The 23,050-nt window shown below is 43.3% G+C and overlaps 1 protein-coding gene across 10 annotated transcripts in view; it reads right to left on the bottom strand.

The window, feature by feature from the left end:
* The window catches only part of LOC103724117 (protein DETOXIFICATION 29-like), an 86,581-nt gene that overhangs the window by 25,806 nt on the left and 37,725 nt on the right, over positions 1–23,050 (bottom strand). The gene's annotated exons all lie outside the window — the stretch shown is intronic.

The raw sequence follows: 23,050 nt of genomic DNA, 5'->3' as shown, positions 1-23,050 counted from the left end.
GCGTGAGGGGTTACGGTATCGGAGTTACCCCCACTCAGCTATTTGCAGTGAGCCGATATACCCAAGATGCCAGACAAGGTACTAGCACTGCAGAGATTTGTAGTTTGAAGACAGAGATGGCACAGATAAAGCAGTCATATGAGACAAGGATAGAGGAGATGAGGCAGAGTCATATGACTGATATGGCGGAGTTGAAGCAGAGCCAAGAGTTGAAGATACAATCTTTGCAGGATCAGCTTGACCAAATTTCATCTTTTTTGCAGAGATTTGCTCCTCCGGTACATAACTAAATATATTTGAATATTTTATATAATTATAATGTATTCTTGTATTAGCGTGATGACTTTCGTATTTTTAGTTTCTAAAGTATTTTTTTTCTTGTAGGTTGCTGATACTTCATCTACTCGTAGAGATGATGCCGTCGACTCTTGATACATCGTAGATTGTGTACTTAGGAATTTGAGATGGATGTTTTTAGAATGTTTTTGAAGTACAATGTAATCAAATATGATAATATTGAGATTTTGAATGAAAAGTTCTTGTCTGTGTTGTGTATTTGTTATCTATGTGATTTAGTGTATGTGTTTTGTTAGAAATTAATGTATACAGAGAATTAAAAATTGCATTTACAAAATTTTTTTAAAAAAAAAATGCCATTGCCGACGCTATTTAGCATCGGAAATACGAACTGGCAAAACGCCATTAACGACGCTTTATTGCGTCGGTAAAGCAGATTAGGCCGACGCTTTTAAGCGTCGGCATAGCCCAACGGAAACTACGGTGGGAAGCGTCGGTTGAGGTACGCCGACGCTTTTAAGCGTCGGAGTCTTATAAAAGGAACGACGCTTAAAAGCGTCGGCATAGACCGACGACGCTTTTTTGACGCGTCGGGTTAAACCCGACCCACGCCCACCTGCCCGACGTCTGACCCACGCTTTGTGAAGTGCGGGCTGGGAATTCGCCGACGCTTATAAGCATCGGTAGAGACAAAAAAAACCGCCGAAATTTATTCCTTCTTTTGTAGTGTAACCCGAGCTTAGCCCAACTCAAGCTCACATCACAAAGAAAAAGGAAAGAGTAAAACTAAGAGGAAGACTCTGGATGGGAGTCTTCTTCTCCATCTGACTCCTCATAGTACTCGACCTCTGAGAGCAAGGGAGGCTTGCTTCCTCTATATAACCACCTCCCCACCCACCTTAGCCCTCTACCTCAAGCTCTATTCTTTCTTTCCCTCTCCTTCATCATCCTTTTCGCATTGAGTTCACGGTTGTCTGTTATTGTGCTCCCCGGAGATCAGGGCTACCAGATGCCGTTGAAGCCAACGTAACGCCTTGTCCTTCCTCCACTTTTCTTCATCTTCTTCCAATGACTAGGAATTTGTAATAACCCCAAAAATTTTCTTTTTTATATAAAAAGGGATAGAATAGTCCTTTAAAATTGATATAAGGGGTAAAATTGGAAGGAATCAAAAGATAATGGCATAGTTGTAGATGCGTTGATGTGGTAAGGATAAAATTGGAAAGGAATCAAAAGTTAATGGCATAACAGTAGATATGTTGAAGTGTTAGGGGCAAAATGAGAATTAAATAATATTAAATAAAGGATGAATAGTGTTTGATGTGACTTAATTCATGGGTTTGAGCTGGCTGAGGTGTTGGATTGAAACAGAGAGGGGGGAGTCTCAGACGGACAAAGAGAAGAAAAAGAAGAAGAGGAAAAGAAAGGAAGAAAAGAAGAGGAAGAGAAAGAAGAAAAAAGGAAGGGAAGGGAATTCCGGTTGCGGTGGCAGTTGAAGGAAAAAGTGTAGATCTCCTTCTCCTCTACGCAAGGACCTCGATTTTCAAAAAGAAAAAAGTAAATATCCATCCCTATCTAGTCTTTTGATGATATTAGGCTATACAAAGGGTGGATGTAGTCTAGAGAGGTCGGATAAGGGTTGTAGAGGTGGTTAAAAGAGGAAGAACCGGATTTCGACAAATTTTTCCAGCACTACGGAAAAACTATGTCGAAGTCCCAACTAGCGAATTGTTTCGGGGGTCAAATGGCCTCCGATAGTAATGCATGATACCTCTTTGGAATTCTCTATGAGTGTAGAATGTTAGGTAAAAGTTTCATAAAATTTGGAGTTCGAAAAGTAGATCAAACCGGGATGAAGTGACTCACTGTCAGTCTAGGTTACTATTCATCCGAGATGAAAAAAAGTGAGAAAATGGTGGGAGTCGCTTCAAAACGTGCCGGAGTTGACTCGAGGTCAACTGGAATCGACTCGGGGCAGATTAGGGGTCGACTCTCTCTGAGAGTTCAGAAAATGAAGTTTTACGGCTCTGTGGTCGGGGTCGACTCATGAGGTTGGGGTCGACTCACGCATCAGTGAAATTTTTAGTGAAGGAGGATTTTGACTCTTTCTCGCACCTTGACCCTATGACAGTGGCCTAAGGTGTGTGTGTGATGCTTTTGCATCATAATACATATAAGGAGAAGATTAATTGATAGGGAAAAAGGGAAAAAGGGAAGGATTTAAAAAAAGGAAGGAGTTGAATCAATTAAAGCTTCATATATTTATGATTGGCACGTAGATTATGGCCCTTGATACAAAACTAAATGTATTATAAATGCATGTATCAGTTGGGCAAGAAGCTAGGGAACAAGAGGAAAAAGTTTCCTACTGCCTACCATAAAGATTTGGAGGCGTATCGAGGCCGTGCCGGATCGGCAGGTGAGTGGGAGTTATGTACTTTGCATCATGAGCACATTTCTTATTCATTTTCATGAATGTTGTCAAGTGTGACTTGATTCCACCTGAGCTTATTGATTAATTGTTGTGGTAGATTCCTCTATGTTTTGTTCTCCATGCTTGATTATTTTGTACATGCATTTGAGGGAACATTGAGAGAAATTACGAGGGGTAGATGAGTAATTAAATTGATTCCGAATTGTAAAATGACTTCTTTTGTAAATTGATTTCATTTCCTCTATTTCAAAGATTTGTGAGTGGTAGTCTTGATTATACTCCTTTATGAGTAGTTAAATTGGATCCGAATTGTGAAATGACTTCTTTTGTAAATTGATTTCATTTCCTCTATTTCAAAAATTTGTAGAGCCATTTTCAGTGGTATATTGAGTTGCATTGCACTCCCATGATTCCTCACTCCCAACCCTGATGTTAGTTATGATTGGGTCGTGGCCGAGTGAGTGGTAGTCTTGATTATGCTCCTTTTTAGTAGAGTATTGGGAGGGTGCATTATGGCATTCATGCATGGCTTGGCAGTATCTACAGGACACCTATAGTCGATGGGGTTGAACATCGGCCTGTGTGCACATAGTAGCCTTCTGGATGGGCGGAACCCAGTCCCTTCCTAGGGGGCACAGCCGGTCCTATGACTTATATTCTGCTTGCCGCTGGGCATAGTAAAACCCTGCGAGGTGCAGTATGGCTTTCCGCGGATGTAAAATTCCCGCGAGGTGTCGTTTAGTATATAGATGTGAGATGTTTCTATGGATTTCTGTTATGGATACTGGCCAGCATTTACATGATCAGTGTGGTGTCTTATCCTGCATATGCATGTGACAGTAGGGAGTTGTGGTGGTTCGCCTGGGGTGTAAGACCCACCTCCCGACAGCTGTCCAGTGATGACTTTGCATATTGACATCCGGATTTATATATTGGTGTGGTGTCATAATCTATGCATGCATATGGCAGTAGGAAGTTGTTGTGGTTCGCCTGGGGCGCAAGACCCACCTCCCGATAGTTATATATCAATGTTTCAGCATATTGACACCCGATTTGTATGTTCCAGCATTATGATCTGTCGAGCATATTCATGAGTAGCATATATGATTACTTGATTATTCCATATGTGCTCTAGATGAGTTAATTGTGATTGTGGTGATATTGATGATTTACTTCATATTCTCTATGTTGGGTTCATGTTCATCTTGTTATTGATCTTGAGATTTCATCTCGAGCCATGATTATATTCTGTCTCATGTGCATAGTACTCTCTACTCCACTTACTGAGTATTGATATACTCACTCCCCAGTTTGGTGTTTTTGATTGCAGGGTAGGTATTGTATAGAGAGGAGCAGGATTAGTGGTTGCCTGCTAGCTGTGTCGCTCCATAGTATAGTATAATGTAGATAGAGATTTATATCCTTTTGGTGTATTATAAACTGTTGTCGGCGCCCCGCACCGGAACCCACTCACACCAGCGCCGCCACCGACGTCGGACAAGCAAGAGAGATACAAACGGATAAGCACTCTCTCGCTCCCTCGACTCCGGACTCAAGGATCACCTCTTCGCTCCGCCTACGAAGGGCAAAAGATTACCCCGTGGTATCAGTAGGATAAAACACTTGAGCACCGCAACGGATTATCAAAGATCAAAGGAAGAAGAAGGAAGAAAATAGCAAAGCAAACACAAAAAATGTAACGAGGTTCGGCTACAAATAGCCTACATCCTCCACCGCTCCAAATCTCAATAAGGATGAACTGATTACAGAGATAACACACACCCGAACGATCACAAGCGATCGATCTACAAGAGATTCACACAGAATTCCCTTTGCACAAGAAGTAGGATCCCAATCCTCTTCTTCTCTAGAACCCTAGCCTCACAAACAAGAGTCTCTCTCAAATATACGGCCAATAATCTTACCCTAGGGCTCTCATGAGTCCTATATATAGTCTCAAGACCTTCAGATGATCATAGCCGTCGAAACGCCACCAAAAACACCAAAAGAAAATCGTCCGTACGATTTTTCGCGAGCCCGAGTCGACTCGGCTGAAGTCCGAGTCGACTCTGGCACGTCTGAACAACTTCCAGTTTAACTGGCACGATCTCGAGTCGACTCCACTGTATCTCGAGTCGACTCGACGATGCTCCGAGTCGACTCGACTGTAGTTCGAGTCGACTCTGACAGTCCAGACAGAAACATGGTTTTTGCAGCTTTCTCCTCTCGGGTCGACTCGACAGACCTCGAGTCGACTCGACTGTTCCCGAGTCGACTCGACTGAAGCTCGAGTCGACTCCGACAGTCCGCCAGACAGAAAACTATGCAGAATTGATTTTCCTTCAATTCTCTTCATCACCAAAGGTCTCCACATACCCCAACAATCTCCCACTTGGAGACCTTGGGTATATCCTCTTGTTACTTGGCTCTCCTCTGTGCTCCCACTGAAACTAAATCATCCTAGTGAAATAGGTACGATGCCTCCTCAACGTCTTCAAGCATGAAGACCAGCAGAAGCTGAACAACTCCTCAGCTTCTCCACCGTGACGACCTTCGTCAACATATCTGCAGGATTTTGACTTGTATGAATCTTCTCCAACTTGACGAGTCCCTGCTCGAGCAATGACCTCACGAAGTGGTACCGTATGTCAATATGCTTCGTCCTTGAATGGAAAGCTGAATTCTTTGCCAGATGAATTGCACTTTGACTATCTGAATATAACATGCAATCCTTCTGTTCCTTCCCAAGCTCCTTCATCAAGACTTGAAGCCATATTAGTTCCTTGCATGCCTCTGTGGCTGCCACATACTCCGCCTCCGTAGTCGACAATGCAACAACTGGTTGCAACCTGGAAATCCAACTGACGGCTCCACTGCCCAAGGTGAACAAGTACCCTGTCGTGCTTCTCCTGCCGTCCAAGTCCCCTGCCATGTCTGAGTCCACATAGCCCTGTAACCGGATCTCAGAACCTCCATAGCACAATGACATGTGCTCAGTGCCTTTCAGATACCTCAGTATCCATTTGACTGCGCGCCAATGCTCCAAGCCTGGGCAGCTCATGAAGCGACTCACAACTCCCACTGCTTGAGCAATGTCTGGTCTCGTACACACCATAGCGTACATCAAGCTCCCCACTGCCGATGCATACGGGATTTTTGACATATTAAGCTCCTCCACCCGCGTCTTCGGACTTTACCCTTTTGAGAGCTTAAAATGGGCACCCAGCGGTGTGCCAACAGGTTTGGCACCCTCCATGCAGAATCTCCTGAGTACTCGGCTGATGTACTCCGCCTGAGATAGTCTGAGGATATGTTTAGACCTATCTCTACTGATCCGCATCCCAAGGATCTGTTTTGCTGCTCCTAGATCCTTCATTGCAAATTTTCTTGACAGCTTCAGCTTCAATTTTGCAATCTCATGCATGCTAGCTCCTGCAACTAACATGTCATCAACATACAATAGCAAGATAATGTAAGATGTACCGAAGTCCCGGAAGTAGCAACAGTGATCCTCCTGACATCTCCTGTATCCTATCTCAAGCATGTAACTATCGAACTTGAGATACCATTGTCTGGGTGCCTGTTTCAAACCATAGAGGCTTTTCTTTAGTTTGCAGACTAAGTCACCCGTGCCAGCTGCAATGTATCCCTCCGGCTGCTGCATATATATCTCCTCATCGAGATCTCCATGGAGAAAGGCCGTCTTCACATCAAGCTGCTCTAAGTGAAGATCCTCTACTGCCACCATGCTCAGCACCGCTCGAATAGTACTCATCTTGACTACAGGAGAAAAGATCTCTGTGAAGTCGATACCTGCTCTCTGCTGAAATCCTTTTACAACCAGCCTGGCCTTGTATCGCTTCTTCCCGCCTTGCTCTTCCTTCAGCCTGTAAACCCATTTGTTTGACAGTGCTTTCTTCCCCTTGGGCAGATCCACCAAATCCCACGTTTGATTCTGCTCCAATGACTTCATCTCATCATCCATGGCCAACTCCCACTCCTTCCTGGTATCAACCTCCAATGCCTCCGTGAAGCATTCAGGTTCGCCATTATCTGTGAGCAGCAAATAACTAAGAGTCCCATCATACCTTTGAGGAGGCTTCCCATGAGTACTACGAGTGGACCTTCTTAGTTGTGGAGGGGGTGCCAATGCTTCAGGTTCTTGCTCTGACTGAGTCTTCTGACCAGAATTTGTAGACTCCTCTTCAGGATCCACAAAACACGGCTCAACAGGTTTTATTTCTGATTCAGTGCTCTGCTGCATTTTCTCATTGAATACCACATCATTACTACGAATGATCTTCTTGTGTTCGGGATCCCAAAGCCGGTACCCAAACTGTTGACCTCCGTATCCAACGAAAATACACTTCTTTGATTTGGCGTCTAGTTTGCTTCTTTGACTGGAATCAACATGGACATAACTGGTACAACCGAATACTCGTAAGTGCGCCAAATCAATCTTCTTCGCTGTCCATGCTTCCTCAGGAATCCCAAATTCAAGTTTCTTTGATGGCCCTCTGTTGATCAAGTAGGCAGTAGTGTTAACTGCTTCCGCCCAAAACTGCTGTGGCAATCCAGCATGTATCCTCATACTCCTGGCACGCTCATTAATTATTCTGTTCATCCTTTCAGCAACTCCATTTTGTTGTGGTGTTCCTGGAACTGTCCTTTGCCTGACGATCCCAGCATCTGCACAGTAGTCCTCAAACTCCCTGCTACAATACTCACCACCGTTGTCCGATCTCAGGCATTTCAACCTCTTTCCTGTCTCGAGTTCTACCATCGCCTGCCATCTCCTGAAGACCCCAAATACCTCTGACTTGTGCTTCAAGAAGAACACCCAAAGCTTCCTGGTAGCATCATCAATAAAAGTAACATAGTACTGAGATCCACCAATGGAAGAAACTGGTGCAGGCCCCCACACGTCCGTGTGCACGAGATCTAGCTTTTCTTGCTTCCGAGGTTTACCTTCTTTGTTGAATGAAACACGCTTCTGCTTTCCGAGAACACAATCCTCACAGAAGTCCATCTCAACACTCCTGAGACCCTGCAGCTTTCCCAACTGGTGCATCACCTCCAGTCCCTGATAACTCATGTGCCCAAGTCTACAATGCCATAACTTGGTGTCCACATCTGCTGCAACAACTCCAATAGAGTTCTCCGTGCCGTTGGTGACATAAAGTGTCCCAACCTTCTTGCCACTAGCCACCGTCAACGAACCTCTGGATATCTTCCACTGATCAGCTGTGAAAGTAGCCTTGTACCCCTGGCTCGCCAACTGTCCAACAGAAATCAGATTCCTCTGCAGTTGAGGTACGTGCCGTACGTCCTCAAGCTCAAGTGAAGATCCAGAAACCAACTTCACTTCCGCGCTTCCCCTTCCTTGTATGGTGCAAGGCTCTCCATCCCCTAGGTAGACTTTGCCAAAGTCTCCCTTCTCATATCCTCCAAGAAGCTTCCGTTGGGATGTAGCATGGAAAGACGCGCCCGAGTCTATCACCCAAGACTCGTCACAGGTAGACAAAGATAGAACGAGGGCATCTATATCACCGTCTTCAGCAAGATTTGCCAGATCCTTGCTGACTCCTTCGGTGTGGTCGCCTTGCTTCCCTTTAGGAGATTTGCAATCCCTCCTAAAGTGCCCCGTCTTCCCGCAGTTCCAGCACTTCGCTCCCTTGTTCTGAGGTGCTCGAGACCTGCTGGATCTCGACTTCGAGTCGCTTCGAAATCGACCGTCCTTCTTTTGTCTTCCCCGGTCAGAGGTGTTTAGTGCACTTCCAGACGACTCCGTAGCTCCAGAAGATTTCCTTCTTGCTTCTTCACTCAGAAGCACTCCCACAACGTCATCAAAAATCAACTTCCCCGTTGCCGAAGAGTTGCTCACCGCCATCACCAGGCCCTCCCAGCTATCAGGCAATCCGGAGAGGATTAGCAATGCCCGAATCTCATCGTCAAAACTAATCTCCACTGACTCCAACTGGGCCGTGAGTCCATTGAACTCGTTGAGGTATTCTGCTACGCTGCCGCCATTTTTCATACGAAGATTAAACAACCTCTTCATGAGAAATACCTTGTTTGATGCTGAGGATTTCTCGTACATCCGCGACAATGTTGCCATCAACTCCATCGTCGTCTTTTCGTTTTTGATGTTGAATGCCACTTGGGATGCAAGTGACAATCTGATGGTGCCGAGCGTCTTCCGATCGAGGACCTCCCAGTCTTCATCGGACATCTTCTCTGGTTTCTTTGCTCTACCTCCAAGAGGTAAATAGAGATCCTTCTGGTAAAGGTAATCTTCTATTTGCATCTTCCAAAACCCGAAGTTCGTGCCATTGAACTTCTCAATTCGCAACTTCCCTTCATCCGCCATTGCAGAATAACCAATAGCTCTGATACCAATAGTTGTCGGCGCCCCGCACCGGAACCCACTCACACCAGCGCCGCCACCGACGTCGGACAAGCAAGAGAGATACAAACGGATAAGCACTCTCTCGCTCCCTCGACTCCGGACTCAAGGATCACCTCTTCGCTCCGCCTACGAAGGGCAAAAGATTACCCCGTGGTATCAGTAGGATAAAACACTTGAGCACCGCAACGGATTATCAAAGATCAAAGGAAGAAGAAGGAAGAAAATAGCAAAGCAAACACAAAAAATGTAACGAGGTTCGGCTACAAATAGCCTACGTCCTCCACCGCTCCAAATCTCAATAAGGATGAACTGATTACAGAGATAGCACACACCCGAACGATCACAAGCGATCGATCTACAAGAGATTCACACAGAATTCCCTTTGCACAAGAAGTAGGATCCCAATCCTCTTCTTCTCTAGAACCCTAGCCTCACAAACAAGAGTCTCTCTCAAATATACGGCCAATAATCTTACCCTAGGGCTCTCATGAGTCCTATATATAGTCTCAAGACCTTCAGATGATCATAGCCGTCGAAACGCCACCAAAAACACCAAAAGAAAATCGTCCGTACGATTTTTCGCGAGCCCGAGTCGACTCGGCTGAAGTCCGAGTCGACTCTGGCACGTCTGAACAACTTCCAGTTTAACTGGCACGATCTCGAGTCGACTCCACTGTATCTCGAGTCGACTCGACGATGCTCCGAGTCGACTCGACTGTAGTTCGAGTCGACTCTGACAGTCCAGACAGAAACATGATTTTTGCGGCTTTCTCCTCTCGGGTCGACTCGACAGACCTCGAGTCGACTCGACTGTTCCCGAGTCGACTCGACTGAAGCTCGAGTCGACTCCGACAGTCCGCCAGACAGAAAACTATGCAGAATTGATTTTCCTTCAATTCTCTTCATCACCAAAGGTCTCCACATACCCCAACATAAACCTTCTGTTGTATATTGTGTATAGTTACAGTCATAGATCCTGTTGTGGATATGGGTTTGACCATGGATGGAATGAGAACCAGATTTTTATACAGATGAGTTATATGCCTGTGATGATGTATTGATATATATTGTCCAGGTTCATTATGTGACAGATTATGTGATTGCTGCTCTGACAGGTAGTGTTGTTGTATATAATGAGATAATCCTGACAGTTCACCATAGAAAAGGTGATCATTTTGTGCATGCATCATGCCAAAATTTTTCAAAATTTATTAATGATTGATAGGTAGTAGGATTCTACATGGTGGCTGGTGGCCTTATGCCTACACGCACCCTAGGACCGTCGTGGCGGCCCGCCGGGAACGGAGCGGGGGTCGTGACAAAGAAGTGGTATCAGAGCAAAGGTTAAAAAGAGTCCTGTCAGAATAATAGGGTGAGTCAGGATTAAGTATAGGATTATACTATGGAGCATAGGATTTTTCTTTATGTTAATTTATGAGTCATTTACAATTCAGTAAAATATATTATGACTCAGTGTGTAACGACTACCCTCTCTTTTTAACTCTTTTAGAGACATATAAAGAATACCTCCAAGGAGAGGACCTGCTCATCCTGGAAGGAGGATGGAGCTAGATATAGCATTGGATGTGGGTTCTGCACATGTCGAGCCCCAAAGAGAAAAATCTCCTCCTGCTGATAGACGGAGGGTTAATGATCACGGAGAGGTAGGAAGTAGAGATGCATTGATAGAACAGTTACTGGCGGAGAATCAGGCTCTGAGAGAGCAGATTGCTCGGGGGAAACCTCCTGCCCCGTCAGTAGTATCCATCCCACCTCCTGTACCTGTGCCAAGAAGTTTGGCCAGGCGAGCTCTAGATGATAAAGGGATTACTGTACAGGAATTTCTGAGGCTCAGAACCCCGGAGTTTAAGGAGAAAGAAGGTGAAGATCCTCAGAGATTCCTGGAGGAGACTGAAAAAATGATACGGAGACTGCCCTGTTCTGATGCAAGAGCTATAGAACTTGTAGGGCTTACCATGAAGGAAGATGCCTGGGACTGGTACCAGAGACAAGTGGAGGACAGATTGTACAGTAGGAATCCTCTAACCTGGGAAGAGTTTAGGCAAGCAGTGATGGATGAGTTTTTGTCTCCAGCTGAGAGGCAAAATCGGGCTCTTCAGTTTGAGAGGCTGAAGCAGATGCCCGGAATGAGCTTATCTGAGTACGCTCGTGAGTTCACTAGATTGGGGAAGTATGCTCCTTACATCATTCCCACTGAAGCTGCCAGGATAGAAAGATTCAGGCTTTATAATGCAGTACTAGCAGTAGAGGTCCCCACCTTGTCTAGGCTGATAGATAAAACAAAATAGTGGGAGACTAGAAACAAAGAGGAAAGAGCTGAAAGAGAACAGAGGAAAATGAGTGTGGGGAAGGAGCAAAGCAGTAGAGGTAGATCTGAGGGAGTAGATCTCTCGAAGGGCCCGACGGAGCAGTCTGTACGCTCAGCTCCACCTGCCCCACGTAAGAGAAAATGGAGGGGAAGAGGTCAATCACAAGATACTTTTCTACCATCAGTACCTCGTCCTCCAGTCACTATGGCCAGAACTGAATCCGGGTTCCAATCATGGCCAGTGTGTGGCATATGTGGGAAGCAGCATCCTGGCAGATGCAGAATGGGCCAGGGAGTGTGCTACAGATGTGGACAGCCGGGTCATTTTGCCAGAGAATGCCCGCAGGGTGCCACCCAGCAGTTTGTACCTTTGGCATCCTACCCTTCTGTGCAGATGGACAGGTCTAGTAGTAGGGGGCCTGTAGGCAGAGGTAGAGGTTAGACACCAGCGTCACAGCAGAGTGCTGGACCATCTCAGCCATCAGCTCCAGTAGGCAGAGGGCAAGGAAGGGTGTTCACGGTAAATCCACAAGAGGCACAGGCATCGAATGCAGCTGTGACAGGTATGCTCCTCATTGATAAGATTAAAGCTAGAGTGTTATTTGATTATGGAGCTACCCATTCATTTGTGTCTCCTTATTTTGCTAAAAAGTTAGCTAAGGATAAGATATTAATGTATATTCCCTTAGCTATTAGTACATCTGTAGGGGATAGTATAGAAGCGAAATATGTGTATCCTACCTGTGTGGTAGAGATAGAAGGTAAAACACTTCCAATTTATTTGATTCCCAATACCACACCAACCTTCAAAAATCCCCTATAGAATGGCTCCAACTAAAATAAAAGAATTAAAGGAACGGTTGCAAGATCTGCTTGATAAAAGCCTCATTTGATTTAGAGTGTCACCTTGGGGAGCTCTAGTATTGTTTGTAAAGAAGAAAGATGGAAGTTTGAGGTTATGTATCGGTTATCGAGGATTGACAAGGTAACAATAAATAGCAAATACCCTCACCTCTTTAAGTAATCAGGTAATTTATCTTTTTAAATTCGAGGATGAATTTTATATAAGGGGGGGAGGATGTAATAACCCAAAAAAAAAAAAAAATTATATAAAAAGGGATAGAATAGTCCTTTAAAATTGATATAAGAGGTAAAATTGGAAGGAATCAAAAGATAATGGCATAGTTGTAGATGCGTTGAAGTGGTAAGGGTAAAATTAGAAAGGAATCAAAAGTTAATGGCATAACAGTAGATATGTTGAAGTGTTAGGGGCAAAATGAGAATTTAATAATATTAAATAAAGGGTGAATAGTATTTGATGTGACTTAATTCATGGGTTTGAGCTGGCTGAGGCGTTGGATTGAAACAGAGAGGTGGGAGTCTCAGACGGACAGAGAGAAGAAAAAGAAGAAGAGGAAAAGAAAGGAAGAAAAGAAGAGGAAGAAAAAGAAGAAAAAAGGAAGGGAAGGGAATTCCGGTTGCGCTGCCAGTTGAAGGAAAAAGTTGTGGAGTGATTGATCATAACCCTATTTGATTTTGATGAGCTCAAAGCATCTGAGTATATCTCTTGTTTACTAATGAATTCAATTGAGTGTTTCAGTGAAAATCTTGTCTAAAGTGTTTCTAGACTTGGTTCATAATATTTTGGATAAGTTAAGAAGTCAGTTTGAACCAAAGTCTGAGACTCGAGTCGACTCCAGAGTATTACGAGTCGACTCCAAGCGTATCAGAATCACTGGCACGGGCTCGAGTCGACTTCGGATCATTACGAGTCGACTCCGACTGAGAACAGACAGACGAGCAGAAAGCATCAACTCAAAACCTGTCAGCGAGTCGACTCCTGAAGTGCGCGAGTCGACTCCGATGTTTACCGAGTCGACTCCGGAGTAGTATGAGTCGACTCCAAGGAGTTACAGACAGAAAAGTCAGAGAGCGATTTTCGACCCTGAGATTCGAGTCGACTCCTGTGGAACGCGAGTCAACTCCGATGGTTGGTAGGTCGACTCCAAAGAAAGCGAGAGTCGACTCTCAGTGGTTCACAAGGCAAAAGTCAGAGAGCAGTTTTCGGACTCTGAGATTCGAGTCGACTCCCGCAATGCGCGAGTCGACTCCGAGACAGCGCGACCCCAAAAAGACAGAAGACCGATTTACTGTCTCTGAGAGCCGAGTCGACTCCCAGACAGCTCGAGTCGACTCCAAGGCAGCGCTACACCAAAAAGGCAGAAGCCTATGTTTCGGAAACTGAGAGCCGAGTCGACTCCGGGGAAGTTCGAGTCGACTCCAAGACTGGACGAGCCAAAAGACAGAAGATCGGGAGTTCGGGCTCTGAGCGCCGAGTCGACTCCCAGGATTGTCGAGTCGACTCGAGTGGGCCAAGTTGAAAATTAGCTCCATGGATTTCATGAGATGAGCCGACTCCGAAAATGCCAAGTCAGCTCCAGAAGTTGGCGAGTCGACTCCGGGTTAAGACGAGTCGACTCCCAGTCGAAGAGGCTACTTTAATTCAAACCCGAAACAGTTGCCGAGTCGACTCCAGAAAAGCATGAGTCGACTCCCGCTACAGCCGAGTCGACTCCTGATCGCGCGAGTCGACTCCGACCCCCAACGGACATATTGTCAGGTTGTGCAGAGTGTGCAGAACGGGCAGAAAAAGGTGTCTAACGGCTAGTTTCCGTGGGGGATGGCTTAAATAGCCACAGAGGACTGTAGCAAGGTAGAGACACACCATTCCATTCAAAGTAATCAAGCATTCATTCTCTGCAAGTGGTTTTTCAACGAAAAGAGGGAAGAGCGCCATAACTCCATCCAACTACCTCTTCCCAAACATTGAAAGAGATCTCCTCCTGCATTCAAGTCGACCAGACATTCAAGAGGAGACCCGAAGTTCAAGAAGCCCTACTCTACTCCAACTCAAACGTGTTTGAGGGCTCTTAACTTCTCTCTAGTTTATATTGTTATTTATCTGCTTTTGAGAAGCTCTGTTTTTCTGTTTGTTGTCATTATTTCCATCTTGTCTTTGCTTGGTTCAATCGGGGGATTGAATCAAGGGTGTAGAGGTTGGTTGGTGAGCCGAGTGTAAAACTAATGTGTAAGGGTTCGATTGTGATCCCGGAAAAATAATCGGGGTGGTTCTAGTCGGTGAGCCAGGGAAAACCGACCGAGTTCGTTGTGAGCTCGTAAAACAACAAGTTTGGTTGTGAGCTTGTAAAACAACCGGCTGTAATCCAAGGGGTTATAGTGAATTCCCAAGTGAGACTTGGGGAGTGGACGTAGGAGCAAGGGTTAGCTCCGAACTACTATAAAAGCCTTGTGTTTGTGATCGTTTGTCTCTTTCTTTTACTCTCATTTCATTCACAGCACATAGCAATTAATTAATCATCTTGGTAAAGCATTAATTAGTCATCCACAATGTTTTAATTACAAAATTATTTTAAAACCCAATTCACCCCCCCTCTTGGGTTGTCTATCTGGGCAACAAGTGGTATCAGAGCCTAAACTCTTCTACCCTAAGAGTAAAAGATCAAAATGACAACCCCATTTGGATCTTCCCACATTGAGGGTCAGTCCACCCAAAGACCCCCATTCTTTAATGGATCTGACTACTCATATTGGAAGGCTAGGATGAGAATATTCATCCAAGCCCAAGACTATGAGATGTGGACCATTGTAGTAAATGGACCATACATCCCATCCATCTATGTAGAGGGTGTCACTGTACCTAAACTAGAAAAGGATTGGGATGAACATGACATGAGAAAGGCACAACTCAATTCTAAAGCAATGAATGTGCTTTACTGTGCATTAGATAGGAATGAATTTAATAGAGTCTCTACTTGCAATTCTGCAAAAGAGATTTGGGACAGACTTGAAGTGACCCATGAGGGTAAGAATCAAGTCAAAAAATCCAAAATAAATATATTAGTTCATAAGTATGAACTATTTAAGATGGATTCTAATGAGACAATCACTAGCATGTTCACTAGGTTTACTGACATTGTCAATGGCCTAAAAAGCCTTGGCAAAAACTATACTAACAGTGATCTTGTCAGGAAAATTCTTCGCTGTCTACCAAGGTCATGGGAAGCCAAGGTGACGGCAATCCAAGAAGCTAAGGACTTGAACAAGCTTCCACTTGAAGAGCTCCTTGGATCCCTAATGACTCACGAGCTAACAATGAAGCAGCACAGCGAAGAAGAGTCCTCCCATAAGAAAAAGGTAATAGCTCTCAAATCTATATCATCTAACAAAGATTTGTCTTGCAGTAGCAGCAGTGAAGAAGAAGATCATGAGGGAGATGATGATGAGGCTCTTCTTGTGTGCAAGTTCAGAAAATTCATCAACCACAAGAAGTCCTATCATCAAAGGAGAGGCCCCTCAAATTCCTATCGCAAGGATAAAGGTAAGGAAAGGGAAAATGAGGGGATTGGGTGTTATGAGTGCAAGAAGTCGGGGCACATCAGAGCTGAGTGTCCCTTACTAAAGAAGGGCAGCAAGTACAAGAAGAAGAAAGCCCTTGTCACCACCTTATCGGACTCCGACGCATCATCTTCATCATCGGATGAGGAACAAGAAGAAAAGGCCAATTTCTGTTTCATGGCCAATGAAAATGAGGTAACATCCAACACGCATCTCGATTTTACCTTTGATGAATTGTATGATGCATTTAATGAATTAATGATTGAATATAAGGCCATAAATCTTAAGAATAAAGAACTAAAAATAGCTAATCAATCTTACCTACATAAATACGATAAGTTAGTTAAGGATAAGGATTGTATCACCAAAGAAAATGCAGAACTTAAAACAAGCAACCAAATCTTGATACAAAAGAATAATACCTTAACTAAAGAAAATGAAAGGCTGAACAAAGAAACATTAGAACCCAAAAACTATAAACATATAAATGAGAGTATCACAAAAGAACTAAATGATCTAAAAGCAGAAAAACAGACACTAACTAAAAAACTTGAGAAATACAAATCCTTGGTTGAAAAATTTACATATAGTTCTGAAAAATTAAATATGATACTTAATAGTCAACGAGCTGTATTCAATAGAGCAGGTCTAGGATACAAACCTAAAAACAAGCAAAAACTTCTTAGTAACTTCTTTGTTAAAGCAGGAGAAAGTAAAATTAAGAAAATAACCTATTTTTGTTGTGGAACTGTAGGACATAAAGCAAATGTATGTGACTATAGGAAAGGAAAAACTAAAAGAAAAATCAAAAGGGTATGGGTTCCAAAAGGAACCAACATGACTAACCATGAAGGACCCAAGAAAACTTGGGTACCTAAAATTATATGATCTGCTTGTGTAGGAGTGTCTTGCAGCCAAGGTCAACAAAAATTGCTGGTACTTGGATAGTGGCTGTTCAAGACACATGACGGGTGACAAGGATCAATTCTTCACCCTTAAAGCTAAGAAGGGAGGTGCTGTGACTTTTGGAGACAACAACCAAGGTCACATCATTGGTATAGGTAAAGTACAAATTACCCCTTCTACTTTTATTGATAATGTTAGATATGTTGACGGTCTTAAGCATAATTTATTAAGCATTAGTCAATTATGTGATAAAGGTTATGATGTTATGTTTAAACCATCACTATGCATCGTAACAAACCCAAATGACAATAGTTTAGTTTTTAAAGGAATAAGACGTGGAAATGTGTATGTTGTAGACCTTGAGGATCTTGCCAAACACAACCCATGCTTAGTTGTTAATGAAACTAAGGACAATGATGCTAGTTGGTTATGGCACCGTAAGTTAGGTCATGCAAGCATGGACACAATATCTAAACTAGTTAAAAGAGATTCGGTGATAGGTTTGCCAAAATTAAAGTTTGAAAAGAATAAAATATGTGAAGCATGTCAATTTGGCAAACAATCAAAGAACTCCTTTAAATCTATAAATTGTGTCTCAACCTCTAGACCTCTAGAACTACTACACATGGACCTATTCGGACCAACTAGAACCACAAGCCTAGGTGGAAATAAATATTGTCTAGTTATTGTAGATGATTATTCTAGATACACTTGGGTCATGTTCTTAGCTCATAAGGATCAAGCTTTTTCAGTTTTCAAGAAATTTCATAAAGAAGTAACCAATGCTAGAGATACTTCAGTAATAGCTATTAGAAGTGACCATGGTACCGAATTCGAAAATCATTTATTTGATGAGTTTTGTAGTAAAAAGGGGATAACACACAATTTTTCTGCACCTAGGACACCACAACAAAATGGAGTTGTGGAGAGGAAAAATAGAACTCTAGAGGAAATGGCTAGAACTATGTCATGTGAAAGTAACCTCCCTAAGTACTTTTGGGGAGAAGCCATTAATACTTCTTGTCATATATTAAATAGAGTTTTATTGAGACCTATTACAAAGAAAACACCTTATGAACTTTGGAAAAACAGAAAACCAAAGGTAAACTATTTTCATATCTTTGGATGTAGGTGTTTTGTTCATAATAATGGGAAAGATAATCTAGAAAAATTTGATTCTAAATCTGATGAGGGCATATTCTTAGGGTACTCTACAACTAGTAAAGCATATAGAGTCTTTAATAAAAGAACCCTAGTTATAGAAGAATCCATACATGTTGTCTTCGATGATTCTAGCGATATCTCTTCTAGTAAGAGAGTTAATTTTGATGATGATACGGAAATTCTTGAAGAAAAGATTGACGAGATGACATTACAAGATAACAGTCAAAAATTAATTGAAGATGCATCATCAAGCCAAGAGACTATAGTAGATCATGGGCTAACTAAAGCTTGGAGGTATGCTCACGGGCATCCTAAGGAATTAATTCTAGATGATCCGTCTCAACCTATTAGGACTAGAGCATCCCTTAGGAACTTAAACAATCATCTAGCTTTCGTTTCACATTTTGAGCCTAAACGCATAGAAGAAGCTGAAAAAGATGTAAATTGGATAAATGCAATACAAGAAGAATTAAACCAATTTACTAGAAACAAAGTATGGAATCTAGTTGAAAGACCTTCTGAATATCCAATTATAGGTACCAAATGGATTTATAAAAATAAACTTGATGAAAATAGAATTGTCATAAGGAATAAGGCTAGACTAGTAGCAAAGGGCTATAATCAAGAAGAAGGTATAGATTTTGATGAAACCTTTGCTCCTGTAGCTAGACTTGAGGCTATTAGATTATTATTAGCATATGCATGCTCTAAGGACTTCAAACTATTTCAAATGGATATAAAAAGTGCATTTTTAAATAGGTATATTAATGAGGAGGTATATGTAGAACAACCCCCTGGTTTTGAAAATCATCAATACCCTAATCATGTTTATAAATTGAACAAAGCACTTTATGGTTTGAAACAAGCACCTAGAGCATGGTATGAAAGACTTAGCAAATTCCTATTAGAACATGAGTTCTCTAGGGGTAATGTAGATACAACACTATTTCTGAAAAAGCAAAACAAAGATATGTTATTAGTGCAGATTTACGTTGATGATATTATTTTCGGTGCTACTAACAATCGCCTCTGCGAAGAATTTGCTGATTTGATGCAGAGTGAATTTGAGATGAGCATGATGGGAGAGCTGAACTACTTCCTCGGACTTCAAATCAAACAGTCTGAAGGAGGCATCTTCATCAATCAAGCCAAATATATCAAGGAGATGCTTAAAAAGTTTGATATGGAGGGGAACAAGTCAATCAGCACCCCCATGAGCTCATCATGCAAATTAGACCAAGATGAATCAGGTAAATCTGTAGATCAGAAACTATATAGAGGTATGATAGGATCTTTATTGTATCTTACTGCAAGTAGACCTGATATCATGTTTAGTGTTTGCATGTGTGCTAGATATCAGTCTAATTCTAAGGAATCACATCTAATTGCAGTTAAGAGAATTTTTAAATACCTAATAGGAACTAAGAATATAGGTTTATGGTATTCTAAAGAATCTAGCCTAAAATTAATAGGATACACAGATTTAGACTTTGCTGGATGTAAACTTGATAGAAAAAGTACCAGCGGGTCTTGTCAATTTCTAGGAGAAAACTTAATCTCATGGTTTAGCAAGAAACAAAACTCGGTTGCATTATCTACTGCTGAAGCTGAATATGTTGCAGCCGGGAGTTGTTGTGCTCAAATCTTATGGATCAAACAACAATTAGAAGATTATGGCATTAAACAAGATAAAATACCCATTAATTGTGATAATACAAGTGCCATTAATCTAACTAAGAATCCAATTCAGCATTCAAGAACTAAACATATTGAGATAAGACATCACTTCATAAGAGATCATGCACTGAATGGTGATGTGACACTACAATTCGTTTGTACTGATGATCAATTAGCTGACATTTTTACAAAATCCCTAAGTGAAGAGAGATTTAGTGTGCTTAGGAGGGGATTAGGAGTGATTGATCCATCCTAGTGGTATTTTCCACTAGATTCATTTGATTTTGATGATTAGATTGTGATTAATATAGAGTTTCGTTTCAATGATCATCAAATCAGATCATAATTTAGTGATTTTCCCTCATTCGGCACGAACATAGCATGATTTTTAGGTTCGTGCCAGAGTTCGAGACGACTCGAGCAAGTTTCAAAGTCGGCTCGTAAGGGGGAGTCGACTCGCGCATTTGCGGGAGTCGACTCGAGATCGATGGCAACAGAGGGGGAGTCGACTCGCATACAGACGGGAGTCGACTCGAGGTCGAGTCGACTCACGACTCAGAGGAGTCGACTCGCAGTCGGGATCCGACTTTTTAACCCTAACTCCATCGTTTAGAAAATACTTATTTTCACCGCCGCCACTGTTCAAAACCCTAGAGCCGACTCCTAGATCGTCTCCGGCCGTCCCTAAGCCTTTTCCCGTCGACCTTTCACCGTCCATTAGCGTTTTACTCCATTCTAGGTCGACCATGCCTCGTAAAACCGTTGTCCCAAGCCGGAAGAGGCCCCAACCCGCAACCGGCACCGAGCAACGTTCCAAGGCTCGGAACGATCCCGCGAGGCCACAACCTCCGGCTCGTTCCCCGCCGAGGGCGGTTCCCTCGAGGCCGTGCGCCGGGAAGGCAGTCTCCACCGGGAGATACGTCGATTTCGACTATCTCTCCCGGGAGGGCTTTACGATAGGAGAGAGACTTAGGGCCCAGGGCTTAGAGTATTTCCTCACCTTAGATCTCCCCACATACCCTGGACTAGTTAGGGAGTTCTACGGTACCGTCCACAGGGGCGATGGGGGTATAGAGGGCACGGTAGCCGGTGTCTCATTATTCATTTCGGAGGATATCATTGCTCAGGTCCTCCATCTTTCCCAAGTTGGGGTGGCACCCGCACACCCTGAGGATAGGACTGAGGCCCTTACGGCCATTCTAGGGCATCCACCCCAGTCCCCCTTGGATGAGGTATCCGCTAGCTCACTTCCAGTTGAGGTGCGGATCCTCCTGAGCATCCTGTCTAGGTCCCTCTTCCCGAAGACTGGGCGCTTCGACTTTGTTTCTGAGAGGGACCTCGCCCTTATGTTCTATATTCTCCAGGACACCCCAGTCAACTTTCCAAAACTTATTTATAGATATCTATGTGAGCCACTAGATAGACCTAGGCTCACCCTCCCCTACGGCATGATGTTCACCCTTTTGTTTAGGGAGGCCGAGATTCCCATTCCTGAGGGGAAACCCTCTCGCGCATTGTGATGGACAGATCGCATGCGTCCGGGGACCCTACACAGGATGGGGTTTCGGAAGGTAGAGGGGACCTGGGTTAGGAAGTCTTCCACCTCCACACATACCACCAGACATTCCCCTAGTCCTGAGCCAGACTCAGATTATCCTGACTTTCCCTCCACTTCTGCTCCTACCACCTCAGCCGGACCCTCCTCCTCAGCTCCTCAGGTCATGGAGGTCCGGATCGCTCCGAGCAGCTCCGGGAGTTGCGGCAGGAGATTGTCCGAGATTTGCGAGATGATCTACTTCGGGAGCTTCGGGGTTCAGTGCCTGCTCCCACTCCTGCACCTTCGTCAGCGTTGGTCCCTTCCTTGACAGCCGTGACTGAGATGACGGCCCATGTGCGGGAAGAGATTTACAACGTCCGGAGCCTGATCCAGGCTCAATTCTCCAGTATGAGTGAGGTCACGGGCATCACTCGGAAGATGCGCGATGACATCCGGAAGGACATGAGCACCACTACTCAGGGGGCCGAGCGCTTGTCGAACGTGCTCATCGACAAGCTGGACGCACTTCAGAAGTCGGTGACCGAGCTCTCCACTACACATAGCAGGGCCACTTCGTCCATTATCTCTCAGCTCGGGCATGTTACAGATGCGGTCACCCTCCTCATGGAGCAGAACAGATTGAGAGGAGGAGCCACATCCTCGAGAGGAGGAGCCACATCCTCGAGGAGACCTTAGCTGCTTTTTGCTTTATTTTGACATGTATTCCTTTTTTTTGCTTTACTTATTGTATTCTCAAATGTATTTACATACACATCAATACAATGAGTAGACATATTCTCTTCAATTGTGTGCACTTTGATCTCTAAGTGATTGTTTGTTCTGCTTACCTCCTTTTTGATATGATGACAAAAAGGGGGAGAAATACTTAACAGATATGTAAATGGAATCAACATAAAAGGAATAATGAGAATTCAAACATAATTTGTTCTTAGTGGATTTGGTACCTCGAGGCTCATTATCTCTCTGTTGGGGCTCCTAATGGAGTAATCTCCAGAATCTATTCAAGGGATATTCGGAGATTAGTTGAATCCAACTCAAGAACAAATTGTCAGATTTTCCCTCTAAAAACCAAAAAATTTCAGTTCAAAAACTTCAATGCATTAAAAGGAAATTCAGAGAATCAAAACAAAGTTGAATGCATATGTTGAGGGGGAGAATCTGAATTTTTAAGAAAGCTAAATCATTAAATATATATAAGCCAAACAATTGATTGCATGATATGAAGGCTTATATAATTCCAAATGAAAGGGGGAGCCTTAACTCCAAAATTTATTGTTTCACACCTTTCAAGATTGGATAAATCAAATAACCAGACACTTGAATTCATTTATGGATTTTATTTCCTTGTTTATTGAGCAATTCACTTTACATATACTCAATGTTTTGTCATCATCAAAAAGGAGGAGATTGTGGAGTAATTGATCATAACCCTATTTGATTTTGATGAGCTCAAAGCATCTGAGTATATCTCTTGTTTACTAATGAATTCAATTGAGTGTTTCAGTGAAAATCTTGTCTAAAGTGTTTCTAGACTTGGTTCATAATATTTTGGATAAGTTAAGAAGTCAGTTTGAACCAAAGTCTGAGACTCGAGTCGACTCCAGAGTATTACGAGTCGACTCCAAGCGTATCAGAATCACTGGCACGGGCTCGAGTCGACTTCGGATCATTACGAGTCGACTCCGACTGAGAACAGACAGACGAGCAGAAAGCATCAACTCAAAACCTGTCAGCGAGTCGACTCCTGAAGTGCGCGAGTCGACTCCGATGTTTACCGAGTCGACTCCGGAGTAGTATGAGTCGACTCCAAGGAGTTACAGACAGAAAAGTCAGAGAGCGATTTTCGACCCTGAGATTCGA

This window comes from Phoenix dactylifera, chromosome 4 (assembly GCF_051530095.1).
Source record: "Phoenix dactylifera cultivar Ajwa chromosome 4, Ajwa_hap1_PhDact_Kaust_v1.1, whole genome shotgun sequence".
Lineage (NCBI taxonomy): Eukaryota > Viridiplantae > Streptophyta > Magnoliopsida > Arecales > Arecaceae > Phoenix > Phoenix dactylifera.
This window is presented reverse-complemented; position numbering and strand designations above follow the sequence as displayed.